This window comes from Mytilus edulis, chromosome 11 (genome assembly GCF_963676685.1).
Source record: "Mytilus edulis chromosome 11, xbMytEdul2.2, whole genome shotgun sequence".
Taxonomy (NCBI): domain Eukaryota; kingdom Metazoa; phylum Mollusca; class Bivalvia; order Mytilida; family Mytilidae; genus Mytilus; species Mytilus edulis.
In genome coordinates, this window is record NC_092354.1 from 17,839,521 (window position 1) to 17,853,356 (window position 13,836).

General features: G+C 31.6%; 1 protein-coding gene across 1 annotated transcript in view; it reads right to left on the reverse strand.

The window, feature by feature from the left end:
* The window catches only part of LOC139495258 (G-protein coupled receptor daf-37-like), a 50,090-nt gene that overhangs the window by 14,506 nt on the left and 21,748 nt on the right, over positions 1-13,836 (reverse strand). The gene's annotated exons all lie outside the window — the stretch shown is intronic.

Below are 13,836 nucleotides of genomic sequence, written 5' to 3' on the forward strand. Positions count from 1 at the left end.
TTTACTAAGAAGGCTCAACATAGAAAATTTGAAAGCCAATGATGATTTTATACATTTTATCAATGATTTTTGAATATTCGTGTGAAGCAGATCGACTTGAAATAAAATGTGTTACTAAGAAGCTTAGAATACATGCATGAATTAAATAGTCAAAAGCGTATAATTGAATTTAAAATGGAATGTATGACATATATATCTGACCTGACTGTAAAGCACCTATTTGTTCTACAGTGTATTTCGGTTTTCTTAAGACAACATCTGCTAAAACTTATTATTGCTTGTTTGACCAATATGACCTTACAGTAAAAGTATGTTTTCATGTTTTACAACGTAGACATTATTGCATGCATGCCCTATATGACCTAAAAGAAGGGTACATCTGTCAACTCAATTGCACTTAAAATCAATTAACAACAAAATAGGCTTAAACTTAGTGGTGCATATATCATCCATAAGACCTAACATCTACGTAGAATTGAGAATGGAAATGAGGAACTTGCCAAAGAGACAACAATCTGACCAAAAGGCAGAAAACAGCACAATGCTACCAATGGGTTTTCAACAGAACGAGCAAATTCATCAAACGGAGGCGTCCTTCAGCTTGCCGCTAACACGTTAGTTCAACTCCGACACATATTAATTAGGATGAAATTTGAAAAAAAATAGGCAGGACAGGAATTTTGAGTAAAAAAAAAGGCAGGATGAGACAAAAAAAAAAAGGCAGGTCCGAATAGAGTGAAAAATAAAAAGGCAGGCCAGAGATTGCAACTAAAAAAAAATGCAGGACAAAATTTTTCATCCTAGCCCCCCCCCCCTAAAAATCAAATGGTAGCTCCCTTAGTCCTTAGTTTTCTATGTTGTGTTGTTTGTCTTTTTATTGTTTTCCTTTTCTTTGCCACGAGGTTGTCAGTTTAATTTTGACCTGAGTTTGAATTTCCATTGGATATATCTCACTTCTCTTTTATATACAGCACTCTAATACACTAAATGAATTATTTACTATTTTTCCTTGCATTTCTTTCTACATAAAACTGTTTTCCTATATAATTATATTATAGATTAATTATAGATTATTATTTCGATTCCTTAAGGTTATACGCAAATATTAACCTTATAACATACTATTTTTGCCCTTCGACATAAACCGTTTGACACATGAATGATTTACATGTAGCAGATTAACGAAATACAACCGAATATGTGCGCATGTTTAGTTGACGTAAAAATATCATGTTTAGAACACTTTGATCTTAGCTTAGAAATACATACATATTTAAAGTCAGTCAAACATTTCCACTTTGTTTTGAGCCATAAATGTATTAAATGATGTTGTTCAATACAGCTGTGCACACTTCAATGTTTCACTTAAACTGACTTACAGGTATTTTTGAACATTATTTTTTTTTACAAAGCTAATCAGAATATCAACGAGAATTTTTAGATTACTATATATTTTATTTTCTAATTAATGATTAGTTGATTGATTATTTTTCGAGGAATATATGTCTTCCGTTCACGAATGCGCAAATTAAAAAAATAATGACATAAACAATTATTTAAAAACATATGTCATAACGTTAGGGATTAACGAAGTCAAACGAGTGCCACATGTGGAGCAGGATCTGCTTACCCTTCCCGAGCACCCGAGATCACCCCCAGTTTTTAGTGGGGTTCATGTTGCTTAGTTTTCTATGTAGTATCTTCTGTACTATTATTTGTCTGTTTGTCTTTTTTATTTTTAGCCATGGCGTTGTCAGTTTATTTTCAATCTCTTAGTTTGACTATGATCCCTCTGATATCTTTCGTCCCTCTTTTTCAATACTTCACTTGCTTATTAAAAATACATGATTATACAGTAAAACCTGACTAAACCGAACCCTTTCGGGACTTGAGATTTTGTTCAGTTTTGGCAGGTATTCGGTTTCATCAGGTTCACAATGCATAACATGTGATATGATTGGTCTTCAGAACAAGTTTGGATTAGACAGGTTTCCGGTTTATTCAGGGTTCGGTTTAATCAGGTTTCACTGTATCACAAAAATAATCATATTTTAGACATCACTTGTTCATGTATCGTTGGTTTGCTGTCGTTAAGACGTTTAACATATGCATGTACATATCTGGCATCCATTGTACTACTTCTACATCCATACTACACTCATTGCATTCAGGAATAAGAGTAAAGGCTGGTCGGCTCGAAGTAAGAAAGTTTTGTCCAGATAAGGTGACATATCTTCCTATAGACTTAATCCTGCTCCACATGTGGCACTCGTTTGACTTCATTAATCCCTAACGTTATGACATATGTTTTTAAACAATTGTTTATGTCATTAGCTTAAAGCTAAATGTATCATGAATACGTTATACTAACAAATTGTTTATGAAAACACTGGTTCATAAACCCTGCTCCATTTTAGACATGTTAAAATTTGCCTTTTCAGTTCGTACACCAAAATGAAAATAACGTTACGTAATTTTTTGAATTTCCATTGTTTAGAACGTTTTTAACCAATCACAACGTTTTGGTGTACGCTTTTGAAAATATTACCCAGAATGCATTAGACTCTGAAATGGCGAATTGTCAGCTTCTTTCTTAAAAGTTCATTGGGTGCAATCAACAGTTTTTTACGTGACGTCATTCTGTAACAGGGCATGTAATAGTGGACCCATCATGCAGAAGTCAGATATTCATAGTTATATAGATATCTATACATCAATGGAAAGATAATTCTATGAACTTTCTGAATAAATAAAAAAAAAATCCAACATCTCTTGTTTAAACATGCAAATTGGTACAAGTTATCAGCTGGAAATTAGGCATTTTCCCCCTAAAAAACCTTAAAAACAGACCACCTTTGGACACACGGATCAGTAACCTGTGCATATATTTGAGATTTCTTATAATACGCATTTCGAAGAGCTTATCCGGCTGATTTAAGAAAATGTAGTTTCAGCCTACGTTCGCCTGCTCCGAAAGGAGCTATCTTACCTGACAAATCAAAGTGCTTTTTGCAACAGGTGAAAATCAGCTGTTTATGGAGTTGCCTCCCATATAGTAGGAAGTCACAAAAACATTTTTTTTTTTTTAAATCTTGACAAAAGTGGCATTTTAATTGAACTTCAATATATGTTTTTCACATTGAACATAAAAAACAATCAACTTTTTCATTTAGTGGTATATAAATAGCAGGAAATTCCATCAGTATGTAAATCTCACTGGGGAAATACCCCTAGTTTTTAGTACGAAACTGTTTATAGCACCCTTAAGCAAAACCTTGTATGCGATATATAAAAAATTCTCAGCTTTTCTGAATCTGTACACTATACCGATTAAAATGATGTCTTACTTTAAGGATTGTGACCACGAATAGTGAAACTACAGCTCTTTTTTTATGTCGCGCAGTAGTGGCATATTGGCCAGTGGCAAACAGTTTAACTGGCAAATTCCAAACATTTCCTGTATCACATTTTCATCAGTTTTACAAAGAAAATAAATCATAAAATAGGGTTTCTTTTGAATAAATAGAATAAAAACTATGAAATAGGCATGAATAAAGTTACTTTAAATAGATTTTGTCCCTAGTACTATATGAACTAAGTTATAGCTGAGTTGAGAAAATATTGAAATAGTGTTTTTGTTAGGAATGGCATGTGTACCTTTTTGACTATAAAAAGTACCAAATATAATATTATAATGAATAAAAATTTATGTGACACTGATCAGGAGTAAAGGTCAAAGTAGAGAAAATCTACACTTTTCATATGCAACTTTTGGTTCCAAATATATGAGAGATTGAATAAAAATATCATGACGTCGCAAAAAATTAAAAAACTTCAATATTCGCACAGAGTCTGGTTTTCTTATATCTGGTTGCTATGTACAAATCTGTAACATTTGAATTAAATATACTAAACTGATGCTTTTAAATTAATGTATACATGCCGTACAATATTTTTCAGAATTATTTTACTCCATTCGCTAACACATTTCTATGCTAAAACATCACTATATTTTATATTTGTCCCTTAAGGGTGCAATCAACAGTTTTTTACGTGACGTCATTCTGTAACAGGGCATGTAATAGTGGACCCATCATGCAGAAGTCAGATATTCATAGTTATATAGATATCTATACATCAATGGAAAGATAATTCTATGAACTTTCTGAATAAATAAAAAAAAATCCAACATCTCTTGTTTAAACATGCAAATTGGTACAAGTTATCAGCTGGAAATTAGGCATTTTCCCCCTAAAAAACCTTAAAAACAGACCACCTTTGGACACACGGATCAGTAACCTGTGCATATATTTGAGATTTCTTATAATACGCATTTCGAAGAGCTTATCCGGCTGATTTAAGAAAATGTAGTTTCAGCCTACGTTCGCCTGCTCCGAAAGGAGCTATCTTACCTGACAAATCAAAGTGCTTTTTGCAACAGGTGAAAATCAGCTGTTTATGGAGTTGCCTCCCATATAGTAGGAAGTCACAAAAACATTTTTTTTTTTTAAATCTTGACAAAAGTGGCATTTTAATTGAACTTCAATATATGTTTTTCACATTGAACATAAAAAACAATCAACTTTTTCATTTAGTGGTATATAAATAGCAGGAAATTCCATCAGTATGTAAATCTCACTGGGGAAATACCCCTAGTTTTTAGTACGAAACTGTTTATAGCACCCTTAAGCAAAACCTTGTATGCGATATATAAAAAATTCTCAGCTTTTCTGAATCTGTACACTATACCGATTAAAATGATGTCTTACTTTAAGGATTGTGACCACGAATAGTGAAACTACAGCTCTTTTTTTATGTCGCGCAGTAGTGGCATATTGGCCAGTGGCAAACAGTTTAACTGGCAAATTCCAAACATTTCCTGTATCACATTTTCATCAGTTTTACAAAGAAAATAAATCATAAAATAGGGTTTCTTTTGAATAAATAGAATAAAAACTATGAAATAGGCATGAATAAAGTTACTTTAAATAGATTTTGTCCCTAGTACTATATGAACTAAGTTATAGCTGAGTTGAGAAAATATTGAAATAGTGTTTTTGTTAGGAATGGCATGTGTACCTTTTTGACTATAAAAAGTACCAAATATAATATTATAATGAATAAAAATTTATGTGACACTGATCAGGAGTAAAGGTCAAAGTAGAGAAAATCTACACTTTTCATATGCAACTTTTGGTTCCAAATATATGAGAGATTGAATAAAAATATCATGACGTCGCAAAAAATTAAAAAACTTCAATATTCGCACAGAGTCTGGTTTTCTTATATCTGGTTGCTATGTACAAATCTGTAACATTTGAATTAAATATACTAAACTGATGCTTTTAAATTAATGTATACATGCCGTACAATATTTTTCAGAATTATTTTACTCCATTCGCTAACACATTTCTATGCTAAAACATCACTATATTTTATATTTGTCCCTTAAGGGTGCAATCAACAGTTTTTTACGTGACGTCATTCTGTAACAGGGCATGTAATAGTGGACCCATCATGCAGAAGTCAGATATTCATAGTTATATAGATATCTATACATCAATGGAAAGATAATTCTATGAACTTTCTGAATAAATAAAAAAAAATCCAACATCTCTTGTTTAAACATGCAAATTGGTACAAGTTATCAGCTGGAAATTAGGCATTTTCCCCCTAAAAAACCTTAAAAACAGACCACCTTTGGACACACGGATCAGTAACCTGTGCATATATTTGAGATTTCTTATAATACGCATTTCGAAGAGCTTATCCGGCTGATTTAAGAAAATGTAGTTTCAGCCTACGTTCGCCTGCTCCGAAAGGAGCTATCTTACCTGACAAATCAAAGTGCTTTTTGCAACAGGTGAAAATCAGCTGTTTATGGAGTTGCCTCCCATATAGTAGGAAGTCACAAAAACATTTTTTTTTTTTTAAATCTTGACAAAAGTGGCATTTTAATTGAACTTCAATATATGTTTTTCACATTGAACATAAAAAACAATCAACTTTTTCATTTAGTGGTATATAAATAGCAGGAAATTCCATCAGTATGTAAATCTCACTGGGGAAATACCCCTAGTTTTTAGTACGAAACTGTTTATAGCACCCTTAAGCAAAACCTTGAATGCGATATATAAAAAATTCTCAGCTTTTCTGAATCTGTACACTATACCGATTAAAATGATGTCTTACTTTAAGGATTGTGACCACGAATAGTGAAACTACAGCTCTTTTTTTATGTCGCTCAGTAGTGGCATATTGGCCAGTGGCAAACAGTTTAACTGGCAAATTCCAAACATTTCCTGTATCACATTTTCATCAGTTTTACAAAGAAAATAAATCATAAAATAGGGTTTCTTTTGAATAAATAGAATAAAAACTATGAAATAGGCATGAATAAAGTTACTTTAAATAGATTTTGTCCCTAGTACTATATGAACTAAGTTATAGCTGAGTTGAGAAAATATTGAAATAGTGTTTTTGTTAGGAATGGCATGTGTACCTTTTTGACTATAAAAAGTACCAAATATAATATTATAATGAATAAAAATTTATGTGACACTGATCAGGAGTAAAGGTCAAAGTAGAGAAAATCTACACTTTTCATATGCAACTTTTGGTTCCAAATATATGAGAGATTGAATAAAAATATCATGACGTCGCAAAAAATTAAAAAACTTCAATATTCGCACAGAGTCTGGTTTTCTTATATCTGGTTGCTATGTACAAATCTGTAACATTTGAATTAAATATACTAAACTGATGCTTTTAAATTAATGTATACATGCCGTACAATATTTTTCAGAATTATTTTACTCCATTCGCTAACACATTTCTATGCTAAAACATCACTATATTTTATATTTGTCCCTTAAGGGTGCAATCAACAGTTTTTTACGTGACGTCATTCTGTAACAGGGCATGTAATAGTGGACCCATCATGCAGAAGTCAGATATTCATAGTTATATAGATATCTATACATCAATGGAAAGATAATTCTATGAACTTTCTGAATAAATAAAAAAAAATCCAACATCTCTTGTTTAAACATGCAAATTGGTACAAGTTATCAGCTGGAAATTAGGCATTTTCCCCCTAAAAAACCTTAAAAACAGACCACCTTTGGACACACGGATCAGTAACCTGTGCATATATTTGAGATTTCTTATAATACGCATTTCGAAGAGCTTATCCGGCTGATTTAAGAAAATGTAGTTTCAGCCTACGTTCGCCTGCTCCGAAAGGAGCTATCTTACCTGACAAATCAAAGTGCTTTTTGCAACAGGTGAAAATCAGCTGTTTATGGAGTTGCCTCCCATATAGTAGGAAGTCACAAAAACATTTTTTTTTTTTTAAATCTTGACAAAAGTGGCATTTTAATTGAACTTCAATATATGTTTTTCACATTGAACATAAAAAACAATCAACTTTTTCATTTAGTGGTATATAAATAGCAGGAAATTCCATCAGTATGTAAATCTCACTGGGGAAATACCCCTAGTTTTTAGTACGAAACTGTTTATAGCACCCTTAAGCAAAACCTTGTATGCGATATATAAAAAATTCTCAGCTTTTCTGAATCTGTACACTATACCGATTAAAATGATGTCTTACTTTAAGGATTGTGACCACGAATAGTGAAACTACAGCTCTTTTTTTATGTCGCGCAGTAGTGGCATATTGGCCAGTGGCAAACAGTTTAACTGGCAAATTCCAAACATTTCCTGTATCACATTTTCATCAGTTTTACAAAGAAAATAAATCATAAAATAGGGTTTCTTTTGAATAAATAGAATAAAAACTATGAAATAGGCATGAATAAAGTTACTTTAAATAGATTTTGTCCCTAGTACTATATGAACTAAGTTATAGCTGAGTTGAGAAAATATTGAAATAGTGTTTTTGTTAGGAATGGCATGTGTACCTTTTTGACTATAAAAAGTACCAAATATAATATTATAATGAATAAAAATTTATGTGACACTGATCAGGAGTAAAGGTCAAAGTAGAGAAAATCTACACTTTTCATATGCAACTTTTGGTTCCAAATATATGAGAGATTGAATAAAAATATCATGACGTCGCAAAAAATTAAAAAACTTCAATATTCGCACAGAGTCTGGTTTTCTTATATCTGGTTGCTATGTACAAATCTGTAACATTTGAATTAAATATACTAAACTGATGCTTTTAAATTAATGTATACATGCCGTACAATATTTTTCAGAATTATTTTACTCCATTCGCTAACACATTTCTATGCTAAAACATCACTATATTTTATATTTGTCCCTTAAGGGTGCAATCAACAGTTTTTTACGTGACGTCATTCTGTAACAGGGCATGTAATAGTGGACCCATCATGCAGAAGTCAGATATTCATAGTTATATAGATATCTATACATCAATGGAAAGATAATTCTATGAACTTTCTGAATAAATAAAAAAAAATCCAACATCTCTTGTTTAAACATGCAAATTGGTACAAGTTATCAGCTGGAAATTAGGCATTTTCCCCCTAAAAAACCTTAAAAACAGACCACCTTTGGACACACGGATCAGTAACCTGTGCATATATTTGAGATTTCTTATAATACGCATTTCGAAGAGCTTATCCGGCTGATTTAAGAAAATGTAGTTTCAGCCTACGTTCGCCTGCTCCGAAAGGAGCTATCTCACCTGACAAATCAAAGTGCTTTTTGCAACAGGTGAAAATCAGCTGTTTATGGAGTTGCCTCCCATATAGTAGGAAGTCACAAAAACATTTTTTTTTTTTTAAATCTTGACAAAAGTGGCATTTTAATTGAACTTCAATATATGTTTTTCACATTGAACATAAAAAACAATCAACTTTTTCATTTAGTGGTATATAAATAGCAGGAAATTCCATCAGTATGTAAATCTCACTGGGGAAATACCCCTAGTTTTTAGTACGAAACTGTTTATAGCACCCTTAAGCAAAACCTTGTATGCGATATATAAAAAATTCTCAGCTTTTCTGAATCTGTACACTATACCGATTAAAATGATGTCTTACTTTAAGGATTGTGACCACGAATAGTGAAACTACAGCTCTTTTTTTATGTCGCGCAGTAGTGGCATATTGGCCAGTGGCAAACAGTTTAACTGGCAAATTCCAAACATTTCCTGTATCACATTTTCATCAGTTTTACAAAGAAAATAAATCATAAAATAGGGTTTCTTTTGAATAAATAGAATAAAAACTATGAAATAGGCATGAATAAAGTTACTTTAAATAGATTTTGTCCCTAGTACTATATGAACTAAGTTATAGCTGAGTTGAGAAAATATTGAAATAGTGTTTTTGTTAGGAATGGCATGTGTACCTTTTTGACTATAAAAAGTACCAAATATAATATTATAATGAATAAAAATTTATGTGACACTGATCAGGAGTAAAGGTCAAAGTAGAGAAAATCTACACTTTTCATATGCAACTTTTGGTTCCAAATATATGAGAGATTGAATAAAAATATCATGACGTCGCAAAAAATTAAAAAACTTCAATATTCGCACAGAGTCTGGTTTTCTTATATCTGGTTGCTATGTACAAATCTGTAACATTTGAATTAAATATACTAAACTGATGCTTTTAAATTAATGTATACATGCCGTACAATATTTTTCAGAATTATTTTACTCCATTCGCTAACACATTTCTATGCTAAAACATCACTATATTTTATATTTGTCCCTTAAGGGTGCAATCAACAGTTTTTTACGTGACGTCATTCTGTAACAGGGCATGTAATAGTGGACCCATCATGCAGAAGTCAGATATTCATAGTTATATAGATATCTATACATCAATGGAAAGATAATTCTATGAACTTTCTGAATAAATAAAAAAAAATCCAACATCTCTTGTTTAAACATGCAAATTGGTACAAGTTATCAGCTGGAAATTAGGCATTTTCCCCCTAAAAAACCTTAAAAACAGACCACCTTTGGACACACGGATCAGTAACCTGTGCATATATTTGAGATTTCTTATAATACGCATTTCGAAGAGCTTATCCGGCTGATTTAAGAAAATGTAGTTTCAGCCTACGTTCGCCTGCTCCGAAAGGAGCTATCTTACCTGACAAATCAAAGTGCTTTTTGCAACAGGTGAAAATCAGCTGTTTATGGAGTTGCCTCCCATATAGTAGGAAGTCACAAAAACATTTTTTTTTTTTTAAATCTTGACAAAAGTGGCATTTTAATTGAACTTCAATATATGTTTTTCACATTGAACATAAAAAACAATCAACTTTTTCATTTAGTGGTATATAAATAGCAGGAAATTCCATCAGTATGTAAATCTCACTGGGGAAATACCCCTAGTTTTTAGTACGAAACTGTTTATAGCACCCTTAAGCAAAACCTTGTATGCGATATATAAAAAATTCTCAGCTTTTCTGAATCTGTACACTATACCGATTAAAATGATGTCTTACTTTAAGGATTGTGACCACGAATAGTGAAACTACAGCTCTTTTTTTATGTCGCGCAGTAGTGGCATATTGGCCAGTGGCAAACAGTTTAACTGGCAAATTCCAAACATTTCCTGTATCACATTTTCATCAGTTTTACAAAGAAAATAAATCATAAAATAGGGTTTCTTTTGAATAAATAGAATAAAAACTATGAAATAGGCATGAATAAAGTTACTTTAAATAGATTTTGTCCCTAGTACTATATGAACTAAGTTATAGCTGAGTTGAGAAAATATTGAAATAGTGTTTTTGTTAGGAATGGCATGTGTACCTTTTTGACTATAAAAAGTACCAAATATAATATTATAATGAATAAAAATTTATGTGACACTGATCAGGAGTAAAGGTCAAAGTAGAGAAAATCTACACTTTTCATATGCAACTTTTGGTTCCAAATATATGAGAGATTGAATAAAAATATCATGACGTCGCAAAAAATTAAAAAACTTCAATATTCGCACAGAGTCTGGTTTTCTTATATCTGGTTGCTATGTACAAATCTGTAACATTTGAATTAAATATACTAAACTGATGCTTTTAAATTAATGTATACATGCCGTACAATATTTTTCAGAATTATTTTACTCCATTCGCTAACACATTTCTATGCTAAAACATCACTATATTTTATATTTGTCCCTTAAGGGTGCAATCAACAGTTTTTTACGTGACGTCATTCTGTAACAGGGCATGTAATAGTGGACCCATCATGCAGAAGTCAGATATTCATAGTTATATAGATATCTATACATCAATGGAAAGATAATTCTATGAACTTTCTGAATAAATAAAAAAAAATCCAACATCTCTTGTTTAAACATGCAAATTGGTACAAGTTATCAGCTGGAAATTAGGCATTTTCCCCCTAAAAAACCTTAAAAACAGACCACCTTTGGACACACGGATCAGTAACCTGTGCATATATTTGAGATTTCTTATAATACGCATTTCGAAGAGCTTATCCGGCTGATTTAAGAAAATGTAGTTTCAGCCTACGTTCGCCTGCTCCGAAAGGAGCTATCTTACCTGACAAATCAAAGTGCTTTTTGCAACAGGTGAAAATCAGCTGTTTATGGAGTTGCCTCCCATATAGTAGGAAGTCACAAAAACATTTTTTTTTTTTTAAATCTTGACAAAAGTGGCATTTTAATTGAACTTCAATATATGTTTTTCACATTGAACATAAAAAACAATCAACTTTTTCATTTAGTGGTATATAAATAGCAGGAAATTCCATCAGTATGTAAATCTCACTGGGGAAATACCCCTAGTTTTTAGTACGAAACTGTTTATAGCACCCTTAAGCAAAACCTTGAATGCGATATATAAAAAATTCTCAGCTTTTCTGAATCTGTACACTATACCGATTAAAATGATGTCTTACTTTAAGGATTGTGACCACGAATAGTGAAACTACAGCTCTTTTTTTATGTCGCGCAGTAGTGGCATATTGGCCAGTGGCAAACAGTTTAACTGGCAAATTCCAAACATTTCCTGTATCACATTTTCATCAGTTTTACAAAGAAAATAAATCATAAAATAGGGTTTCTTTTGAATAAATAGAATAAAAACTATGAAATAGGCATGAATAAAGTTACTTTAAATAGATTTTGTCCCTAGTACTATATGAACTAAGTTATAGCTGAGTTGAGAAAATATTGAAATAGTGTTTTTGTTAGGAATGGCATGTGTACCTTTTTGACTATAAAAAGTACCAAATATAATATTATAATGAATAAAAATTTATGTGACACTGATCAGGAGTAAAGGTCAAAGTAGAGAAAATCTACACTTTTCATATGCAACTTTTGGTTCCAAATATATGAGAGATTGAATAAAAATATCATGACGTCGCAAAAAATTAAAAAACTTCAATATTCGCACAGAGTCTGGTTTTCTTATATCTGGTTGCTATGTACAAATCTGTAACATTTGAATTAAATATACTAAACTGATGCTTTTAAATTAATGTATACATGCCGTACAATATTTTTCAGAATTATTTTACTCCATTCGCTAACACATTTCTATGCTAAAACATCACTATATTTTATATTTGTCCCTTAAGGGTGCAATCAACAGTTTTTTACGTGACGTCATTCTGTAACAGGGCATGTAATAGTGGACCCATCATGCAGAAGTCAGATATTCATAGTTATATAGATATCTATACATCAATGGAAAGATAATTCTATGAACTTTCTGAATAAATAAAAAAAAATCCAACATCTCTTGTTTAAACATGCAAATTGGTACAAGTTATCAGCTGGAAATTAGGCATTTTCCCCCTAAAAAACCTTAAAAACAGACCACCTTTGGACACACGGATCAGTAACCTGTGCATATATTTGAGATTTCTTATAATACGCATTTCGAAGAGCTTATCCGGCTGATTTAAGAAAATGTAGTTTCAGCCTACGTTCGCCTGCTCCGAAAGGAGCTATCTTACCTGACAAATCAAAGTGCTTTTTGCAACAGGTGAAAATCAGCTGTTTATGGAGTTGCCTCCCATATAGTAGGAAGTCACAAAAACATTTTTTTTTTTTTAAATCTTGACAAAAGTGGCATTTTAATTGAACTTCAATATATGTTTTTCACATTGAACATAAAAAACAATCAACTTTTTCATTTAGTGGTATATAAATAGCAGGAAATTCCATCAGTATGTAAATCTCACTGGGGAAATACCCCTAGTTTTTAGTACGAAACTGTTTATAGCACCCTTAAGCAAAACCTTGTATGCGATATATAAAAAATTCTCAGCTTTTCTGAATCTGTACACTATACCGATTAAAATGATGTCTTACTTTAAGGATTGTGACCACGAATAGTGAAACTACAGCTCTTTTTTTATGTCGCGCAGTAGTGGCATATTGGCCAGTGGCAAACAGTTTAACTGGCAAATTCCAAACATTTCCTGTATCACATTTTCATCAGTTTTACAAAGAAAATAAATCATAAAATAGGGTTTCTTTTGAATAAATAGAATAAAAACTATGAAATAGGCATGAATAAAGTTACTTTAAATAGATTTTGTCCCTAGTACTATATGAACTAAGTTATAGCTGAGTTGAGAAAATATTGAAATAGTGTTTTTGTTAGGAATGGCATGTGTACCTTTTTGACTATAAAAAGTACCAAATATAATATTATAATGAATAAAAATTTATGTGACACTGATCAGGAGTAAAGGTCAAAGTAGAGAAAATCTACACTTTTCATATGCAACTTTTGGTTCCAAATATATGAGAGATTGAATAAAAATATCATGACGTCGCAAAAAATTAAAAAACTTCAATATTCGCACAGAGTCTGGTTTTCTTATATCTGGTTGCT